This window comes from Dermochelys coriacea, chromosome 12, assembly GCF_009764565.3.
Source record: "Dermochelys coriacea isolate rDerCor1 chromosome 12, rDerCor1.pri.v4, whole genome shotgun sequence".
NCBI classification, from domain to species: Eukaryota; Metazoa; Chordata; order Testudines; family Dermochelyidae; genus Dermochelys; species Dermochelys coriacea.
In genome coordinates this window covers 236,329-246,341 of record NC_050079.1, presented here as the reverse complement: position 1 = coordinate 246,341, position 10,013 = coordinate 236,329, and the positions used below count along the sequence as shown (strand labels likewise).

Below are 10,013 nucleotides of genomic sequence, written 5' to 3'. Positions count from 1 at the left end.
GAGTTCCTGGGGGGTGCTGGATCCCTGCTCCACCTCAGGCCCTGCCCCCACTCTACCAGTTTCCCCAAGCCCCCACCCCGTCCATTCCTCTCCCTTCCCCACTTCTTCCTGTCCCCGTTCCTCCCCTCTTCCCCCCAGCGCCTCCTGCACACCACTGAACAGCTGATCACTGGCAGGGGGGAGGCACTGAAGGGGAAGGGGAGGAGCTTGTCTGCAAGGCCTGCTAGTGAGCAGGGGGGAACTGGCTGCCAGTGGGCCCTGAGCACCTTTTTCTTTTTTTTGTTGGTGCGGCAGCCCTGTAGCACCCATGGATTCGCTGATTCGGCTCCTTTCACACTCCAGAGAGAGGAGCAGCAGCCAGGGTTATGGCTGATCTATGGGGCAGGGAGCGTTAGGTGAGTGGCAGAGGCTTCAGGTGCTGAGAGTTTGCCTGACACCTCAGGGGCATGGAGTGAGATGGTGTCCCAGGGATCTCTATGAAAGGAGCAGAACAGGATTTACTTGGGGTCGGGAGAGAATTGTGAGTATCTCTAGGCGTTTGTATAGCAGCATTGCCCGGGTTAGAAACTAGCTAAAACAAAGGTCTTGCTGTGAGTAGGATTCAAACCTGCACAGGGGAACCCTATTGGATTTCGACTCCAACGCCTTAACCACTCAGCCATCACAGCTGTGAGTACAGTAATAAACCAATGCCAGAGGAACTGGTAAATAATTGCAATGCCCAGGTTTGACGTCATCTGAAATACAGAAGCACACAGGGGATTGGGGTTTGTTCTCTTTGCTTGGCCATGTGCAGTCGCACAGAGAGGGCTTTCAAAAGACTTCCCTCCCACAGAGCGGGAATGGAAAATGATTCTCAACTTGAAGCTTGATGTGAATGAGGCTGTCTGGACCATAGGGCCAGGGACTGACCTGTGCTAGAGAAACCAGTGACACACAGAACCAGGCTCAGGAAAATGTTTCCTGGAGTCAATAACTGGAATAGCAGCAGTATTGTGCAGGAAAATGTCTCACAAGAGGCGTTAGCACATTGGTGGTTTGGTAGCAGAAGTCACAGAGACCGGGGGAGGTCTAGCTTTGGGTTCTGGCCAACAGAGGGATGAGTTTTATTGTCTCCAAATTTCAGTCAAAAAATTCAGACCCAAACTGTGTGTGGTGGGGGTTTCTGTGGTTTGCATTTCGTTTGGTTTGTTTTTCTCATTTGAAATGTCCTTGATAATTTGTCTGGGAAAACCGTTTGGACAAGGCCAAGGAAGAGTTAGAACAATTAAAAATCTCCATGGGAGTGAGGGGGTCCCTCAGCGCCGTGGGAGGGCTGGAGATTTTCATGAGGGGAGTTGAGGAGATAAATGAGAGGCTTTTGCTCCATCAGTGGGAGAGGCTTGGCAGGTTTTACCAAGTGAACCCCCCGCCCAACCACACATTGCTCCCCTGATGCTGCTGCCCCAGCTCAAACCCCACTATCACCCCCAGCATGTGACCTACAGCTTCCCGCTGACAAAGCCCTTATATATCAGAGAAAAACTCCCCTAGTCTGCCCCTTCTCCCAGCTGAGCCCTCCCCGCACAGAGCCCAGGACAGCCCTGACCTAGCCATGCTGGAGGCTCGGGCTTAATCCTCAAGGGTGAGCACAAAACCTTCAGCCGGGCAAGTTTCGCTCCCTTCCTGCCTCTGCCCAAGTGGGGAGGGAGAAACGGACGAGACGCACCAGCTCAAAAACGCCTCCCTCCAACTTCTCTGTTGGCTGCGCAAAGCCCTTGGCCTGCCTCATGCCTCGTCAGGGAAGCGCGGCCATGCTGCCCCCGCCTGAGTCCTGGCCGCAGCCTGGCCTGCCCTGGCTGACGGAGCGCAGAGCCCTGCGACTCAATGACAGGTCGAGTCGGGAGCCTCAGCTCTATCCCCCGACAGTCACACAGAGCTGCCCAGTGTCCTGAGAGCCTCTCTCGTGTTCTCCTGCAGTAGACGCCTGCCGGTGCGGGTGGGAGAAGGGGATGAGGAAGCGCGGCTGCCTCAGGCCGGGACAGGGGCCCTCACCACACGCAGGCCTCTTGCCTTCAGCCCAGGCAGCCAGAGGTGCCAGGGAGCTCCTTTGCAGGCTCCCGACTCAGCCACCTCTGGCCTCATGGCCGAGGCTCTTGGCGCTCTGCTGTTCGCCGCCTTGCTTGAAGGCTCAGAGCAAAAAGAAATGAGCACATCCCTAGCAGGGGATGGTTTTGATCCATCGACCTCTGGGTTATAGGCCCAGCATGCTGCTGCTGTACTACTCTGCTGGCTTTTCACTTGTAATACCCGGCACCCAGCCTCCAGCATCCACACTAGCGCCTTGCGAGCTCTAGTGCTAGGCAGCATCCCTGGTAACAGCAGTCTTGTATTGATGCATCTCTGTGGTGCATTAGGTCAGTGCGTTCAGCTGTTAAGCAAACTGATGGTGGTAAGCCTGGGCTACTTCCTTGCTCCTCAAGACTTGCTGGGAGACTCAAAGGCTCTCTTCTGCTGCCACAAAGCCATCCCTCTTGGCCTCAGTGGTTTTAGCTGGTGGCCCAAAGAGTGTACTGGATGTGACTCATAGGGCTGTCCTTGCCTATACGCAAAGTATGCAGCTGCGTAGGGCACCAGGAAATTTGGCAAATTTCATGGTGCCCTGCACAGCTGCATGCTGCTCCATCCCCTGCTTCAGCTCTTCCTCAGGGCCCAGGGCCCCCACCCCTGCTCTGCCTCTTCCCGCCCCTGCTTTGCCCCAGCCCCGCCCCCACTCCCCCGAGCTCTGCAGCAGGGCTGGGCCTGCACTCACCGGCGGTGGTAAGTGCAGTGATCTGGCCCCAGCCACGCCACTGGTGAGTGCTGGGGGGTGGTTCCCCTGTGCCCCCTTAGCCAATCCCCCCGCATAGAGGCCTGGGGCCAGCCCCCCTGCTATGCCCCACAGAGGCCTGGGGCCCAACACCCCACCGTCAGAGGGGCTGCATAGGGCCCCAGAATAGCTAGGGATGGCCCTGGCGACTCAGAAACCTGCTCTCTCAACACCCACGCCGGGGGCTTGGCCTTAATGCTCAAGGCTGACTGCAAAACCTTCAGCTGGGAACATTTCGCTCCCGTCCCTCCTCCGCCCAAATGGAAAGGGAGAAACAGACCAGACACAGTGGCTCAAAGACTGCTGTAGTAAGATGACGCCCTGAAACATAAACCATGAGGCTCTGAAACATAAACCCTTGAGGTCAGAGGCCTGATATGAGGCTTAAGGCCCGAACTAATGTAATGGTCAAGACTTTGTTAACATAAAGCAAAGTTAAAGTGTGAGCCAGAGACAGGCCCTGCTCACAGAAGTTGGCAAGGGAAGGGCTGATGTTACAAAAACACACATACCTGAAAGGTACCAGAACATTCCTGTGAGCAGAGTCAGGATGAGATCGACCCTGACATCTGGTAGTGAGTTGTGGAAAAGAACTTCAGGGGCTGATCTCATTTGCATAGGCACATCCACCCCGCCTAGATTGTCACTCTGGCTGCTGAAGGAACCTCAGTTTCTCTGTTGTTGGGGCAGGAAGAATAAACTGTTATTATCTTGATTATGTGAATCAAGGACATTGGAACTGTACTTGGCCTTTTGTTAGCTGGAGGGACTCGCCATCAACTAAGCAGCACTTGCAAGGCAAGGGTCATGGGTTCCAAAACCCAGTGAAGAGAGAGAGAGAGCTTGGGGATGGGTATTGCTACCTGGTGGTATGAGCCCTGGTAAGGGACTGTAAATGCTAATTGTGCTGTTTTCTCTCTCCACTGTAGAATATCAGAGCTAGTTTTGATTCCCTTAGGAGTCTTGTTACACGCTGCTGAGCTGAATTCCTACTTTGGGTCAATGGTGCAATAGCACTGAGGCTCTCCTACTACAAGCTGAAATCACTGAGTGCTATGTTAAGGAGTGGGTGGGGAGTGCTGAAGATATGTTTTGGAGCTGATTGTGGTGCAGCTGGTGGAGCGGAGTGGAGCCCCATGGAGAGGTGGGGAAGTTGGCTTTGGACCTTGTAAGGTGCCCCTTAACTCCCCAGGCTGGGAGGTAAAATTCTGAAGATAAACTTTTGAACTCTGGGGCTGCATTGACCAGGGACAGAGACTTTTGGGTTGTTGGACTCCAGAACCAAAGGGAAAGGACACGGCCCAATTTGCTTGGGGGGGGGGGTAGGGTTTGCTCATGGGTTGTGTTATGAATCCTGTTGGTGGTATTTCCCCAACATAATGCCACATTGTTTCTCTCTGTTATTAAAAGGCTTTTGCTACACTCAGACTCTGTGCTTGTGAGAGGGGAAGTATTGCCTCTTAGAGGCACCCGGGGGGGTATATATTTGTCCCAGGTCAATGGTTGGGGGCTCGAGCTGGTTTTGCATTGTGTTATTGGAATGGAACCCCTAGATACTGAACTTGGGGCCCTTGTTGCTGCCAACTCTGATGGGCAGAAAGGTTACACTCCGATACCTGCACTTTCCACACAGATAACAAGGAACAGGCTGACCCATCCCAAAGATGGGCAAAAGGGTAATATGATGGATGGGGTTGTTTTGATCCAACCATCATGTACAAGGTGAGAGGTGGCACCTTACTACGTAGAGGGGTTGTACCCTGATACGTCAGGAGTGATGTATAACTTGTTTGTACCTGTGTATAAAAGTGTACCCATGAGGAGTTGTCTTTGTCTGGCCTAGAGGGTAGTGGAGAATTCCACCACTGACTGAGCCGGTCCATTGTCAGGGGGCACATATTCGTAGTATGTCCTGTAAAGCCTGCGGGGAACTATTACCGTGCTTCATTTGACAATAAACCTGGCCGGGTACCTTCATACCTTAGCGAAGTCTGTGGTCATTGGGGGTTCTCTCGGGGTCTGCTGTGCCAGCGATCTGCAGAGCCAGGGCAGCACACAGAGGGAACACACGCATGCAGCTGATTGTTATCAACATTGAACAGAGCAGAGCACCACAGAAAGTAATGTCTGAAGACATCACCACCGAAGGTGACCCTGACCGCTGATCTGGTAAGTAAAAGTGAACTGTCTGCTGTAGGAATTGCAATCTAACATGACAGAAAACCATGAGCTAGGGAACCCCCTTAACCCCACCCTGCAAATCCCCACAAAGTTTGATAACTCATGGATCTGCTGGGTTGCTAGCAAAAGAGGTCCATATGAATTTTAAAAATATAGTGGGGAAGAAACATGGAATGTAATTTGTAAGGCTAGGGCAGAGACAGTAGCCTTGAAATGTAGACTATTGCAAACTATAACCATGGTTGTTAAATGGTTAAAACAGCTCACCTCCAAACTGGCAGGGCAAATAAGAGTAACAAAAAAAAGTTGAAAGAATCAAAAGAAGCTACACAGCCCTGGAATGCTCCCACCCCTCTTGCAGGGTGGCAAGCAGTCCAGAGACAGCCAGCACAGGAACAGAATAAAACATTGGAAACAGCTGCAAGGAACCTACAAGAAATACATGTGCCGTCCCCTGTTATAAATATTGGTGGTAAACAGCAGGCTTCAGGTAGCTCCCCTGTGCCTGAAGAATGGGGACGTGTTCCCTGTTGGCTTCACTAGACCTTGTGTCCACGAAGCTGGTGTGATAAAAGGTGGGAGTGCCCTCTGGGGCCTCAGGGCTAAGGGCAACTGAGCTAACATGGGACAAGGAAGGTTTACTTTCCTGTAATTTGGGACAGCTGCTCCTCAGGTGCCCTGGGGAATTGCAGTGAAAGCACCTTCTGGGATCCCCTGGTTGTGCAGGAGACCTGAGGCGAGTAATAGGGGAATGGGGAGGTGAACACCCAGTCTCCTTTTTCCCAGGGGTAAAACAGTGATTCTGCTTTCCCCCAACCCTGTACCCCTCTGCCAGGGGTTTACGTTTAATTGCAGCTTGTGACTGCTCGTAACAGTCTGCAAACCCAGCTAATTCACCCACTGCATTCACCTTTTTGTCCCACAAATACTGTTTTATATCATCACTGCATGTATTCAGGAACTGTTCCTGAGTAACCAGATCACACATTTCTTCCAAGCTAGTAATGCCTTTCCCGCTCACCCACTTGTCTAATAAATCCCTCATTCATTTACATAAGCCACATTTCTCAATCCAGATCCCCTCTTAAGACTCCTGAGTTTTACCCTGTCGGTTTCAGGTGTAATCTGGAACTGTTTTAAAACCAACCAGTTTCTTAAATTTACCGTAGTTTGAAGCATCAGCAATAGGCATCTTATTGAATATGTCCAGAGATCTCCCAGTAAATTTTGCAACCAAAACAGTCATTTTTTGATCTTCAGGAATCGCATGGAAAGTGCACAGTCTCTCAAAGTTCATGAAATATTCAGCAATATCACTGGAGTCATCATACTGTGGGCATAATCATTTCCATTTGTGGATTTTTGGGGAAGTAGAGCCAGCTGCTGAAGGGTTTTGTCTCTTCCATCCATTACAGCCAGTTCATGCTTCTGGGTTGCAATCTGGGACTCAATTTCTTTGTCTTTTAACTCCAGGGCTAGCTGCCTCTCTTTTTCCTTCTCCTCCTGAACAGCTTGTTGGGCTAGCCTCTGGGCTTCTATGGCCCTTTTGTGAGCAGCCTTCTCCCTGGCTGCAGCTGCTTGTTTGAGCCTCATTTGAAACTTGCGGTCCTTTGCCTTCTCTTCTGCTTCCAGTCTGGCCAGCTCTAGTTTTGTAGCTACCTCACTGGTAGTCATTTTCCTGCTTTCTTGTGCTTATTTCCCCCACCCAAAATAAACAAACAGAAAATAACAAACCAGTAACTACTTTGTCAGTTCTCCAGCCACCACAGTTAAAACTAACTTAAAATCACTACCAGTGTCTCAAAGCAATCAGCTGTGCACAGATCCTGCTTGACTACACCACTGTGACGGGTTGCCAGTCATGAGAGATCCCCTAGTTACTGCCTGAGCTGGAACTAACAAAAACTATACCAGGAGAAAGGATTGGACCCAGACGAAGAAGGAGTCTAGTCTGTGAAAGAAGTTTATTGGAACATCTCTGATGGTGAAATTTACCTGTATTCAGTTTCTTAATGTATTAGGCTTAGACTTGCATGTTTTGTTTTATTTTTCTGCCATGGCAGGGGAGAGAGGACACATCCATCGCATTAGAAATGTAAGACTACTGATGTTAAAATATGAGTTGTGTGCTTTTATTTTTAGAACCAAAAATGTTAATTATTTTAAGATTTTTTTTTATATAGCGATTTTATCCAAAGCGTTTTACAATAGTTAGCTAAGTGTACAAACAACATTTGGAAAGATCATTAAGTGGTCTGCCAAGACCTCAGCATTTTTCAAGAGGTCCACAAAAAAAAAGTTTCAGAACCACTGCCTTAGCACATGTGCTTGGAGAACATTGGGCACTGATAAGTGACAAGGTGAAGCAATACCCTCTATTAGCCAGAAACCAAAGCTAGACCTCCCACACTGTAGCCACGACTTCTGCTACTGAACCACCAATGCGCTAATGTCTCCTTTTGTGAGACATTTCCTTCTGCACAATACTGCTGCTATTCCAATTATTGACAGTTATTATTCCAATTATTCCTTAGACTGGTTCCGTGTGTCACTGGTTTCTCTAGCATAGGTCAGTCCCTGGCCCTGTGGTCCAGATAGCCTCATTCACATCAAGTGTCAAGTTAACAATCATTTCCTATTCCTGCTCTGTGGGAGGGGAGACTTTGAAAAGCACTTTCTGTGCTACTGCACATGCCTAAGTAAAGAGAACAAACCCAAATCCCCCCTGTGCTTTCAGAGCCAGGTTTGCTGTGGGAATTCTGTATTTGAGATGACTTCAAGCCTGGGCATTGTGATTATTTACCAATTTCTCTGGCATTGAGGCAGTAGTGTGCTCACAACTGTAGTGGCTGAATGGTTAAGGCACTGTAGTCGAAATCTAATAGGGTTCCCCTGTGTAGGTTTGAATCCTGCTGACAGGAAGGCCTCCACTTTAGCCACAGTTTCTAACTGAGGCAGTATGTCTCTACAACCCCTGAGATGCTCTCAGTTCTCTCCCCACCCTAAGTAAATCCTGTTCTGCTCCTTTCATAGAGATGCCTGGGACACCATCTCACACTGTGCCCCTGAGGTGTCAGGCAAACTCTCAGCACCTGAAGCTTCTGCCACTCACCTAACGCTCCCTGCCCCATAGATCAGCCATAACCCTGGCTGCTGCTCCTCCCTCTAGAGTGTGAAAGGAGCTGTCAGTGCAGCCAGAGGCGCCGAACCCATGGGTGCTATGGGGCTGCAGCACCAACAGAAAAAATTATAGGTGCTCAGCGCCCCCTGGCAGCCAGCTCCCCCCGCCACCCCCACAGCGCCTCCCACCTGCTAGCAGGCCTGGCTGACAAGGTCCTCCCCTTCCCGCCCAGTGCTCTCGCCTGCCAGTGATCAGCTGTTGAGTGCTGTGCAGCAGGCACTGGATGGTGAGGAGGAGGAGCGGGGACAGGAAGAAGTGGGGGAGGGAGAGGAATGGGGCAGGAAGGCACAGGGCAAAGAGGGGTGGGAAGATACAGAACAGGGGTGGGGATTTGGGGGAACGGGTGGAATGGGGGCAGGGCCTGAGGTGGAGCAGGCTATGACGTTGCACTCCATATCTTTGATGGAAATATGCTTGTGAGTGTGAATATGATGTAACTGGAATATGGTTAAGCAAAAGGTCTCTTATAAGGTATAATTACAAAGCTTATAATCTCCTGAATATATTCCTCCTGTATGTATGTATGTATGTATGTATGTATCACTCTTGTATCTGAAGCTAGAAATATGAAGTATAACTCTGAGGTCCTATTGTAATTATGCAATGTGTGGGGCATGAATGTTGGTTTGAAAGCTTGATGGCTCCCATTGACTAGGACAATTGGTTGTAAAAGGTCTGTTTACTTGCAAACCTTCCTGGGTGCATGCAGGCCAGCCCTGGAAGAATGGAGACTAAGGGTCTCACAGGATATGTGAACATATCACCTGCTACTGGAATCCATCTTAACCCTGGTGCTTTTCATTTAGAAGAAGGGGTGCGGACCCAGAGAGACAAAAGATTCCCACCTTGTGCCAAAGATATAAAAGGGGCTGGAACAGAACAAAGTGGGCTGCCAATCATGAGAACACACCTAGTTTCCACCTAAGATGTCTGCTGGAACTAACAAGGATTGTACCAGGGGAAAGGATTTGGCCCAGACTAGGAAGGAGTCTACTCTGTGAACGAAGCTTATTGGAACATCTCTGAGGGTGAGATTTTACCTGTAAAGAGTTTCTTAATGTATTAGGCTTAGACTTGCGTGTTTTTGCTTTATTTTGCTTGGTAACTTACTTTGTTCTGTTTGTTATTACTTGAAACCACTTAAATCCTACTTTTTATACTTAATAAAATCACTTTTGTTATTAATAAACCCAGAGTAAGTGATTAATACCTGGGGGAGCAAACAGCTGTGCATATCTCTCTATCAGTGTTTTGGAGGGCAGACAATTTATGAGTTTACCCTGTATAAGCTTTATACAGAGTAAAACACATTTATTTGGGGTTTGGATCCCACTGGGAACTGGGTGTCTGGGTACTGGAGGCAGGTAATCTGCTGAGTAGTTTTCAGTTAAGTCTGAAGCTTTGGGGGTGTGGACCAGATCTGGATCTGTGTTGCAGCAGGCTGGCGTGTCTGACTCAACAAGGCAGGATTCTGGAGGCCCAAGCTGACAAAGAAAACATGCTGAAACTACCCGTGAGACCATCAGAGGACAGTCCCAAGGGGGTCTCTGTGACTGAACCTGTCACACAAAGGTCAAGCACTCTCCGGGAACTCTCAAAGTCGTTGTCTCTGAGTACACAAGCCACAGACTTTGGGAAGAGAGATAATGAGACTGATCGGCCCATTCCAGCCCTGAGTCTGAGCTCCAGGATCCCTGCCAGAGAGCAGGGTGCCACAAGTCTCAGCCTCCCTTTCCCACACATATCTCTGGACACCACCAGGAATCACTTGCTCCTGCCACAAAAGGCAACTTACAAGCTGAG

The 10,013-nt window shown here is 49.7% G+C and overlaps 1 non-coding gene across 1 annotated transcript; it reads right to left on the bottom strand.

The window, feature by feature from the left end:
- Positions 1–586: 586 nt before the first annotated feature.
- On the bottom strand, positions 587–668 carry TRNAS-CGA. Its single transcript has one exon. It is a non-coding gene; the product is annotated as a tRNA-Ser (tRNA).
- Positions 669–10,013: the final 9,345 nt, after the last annotated feature.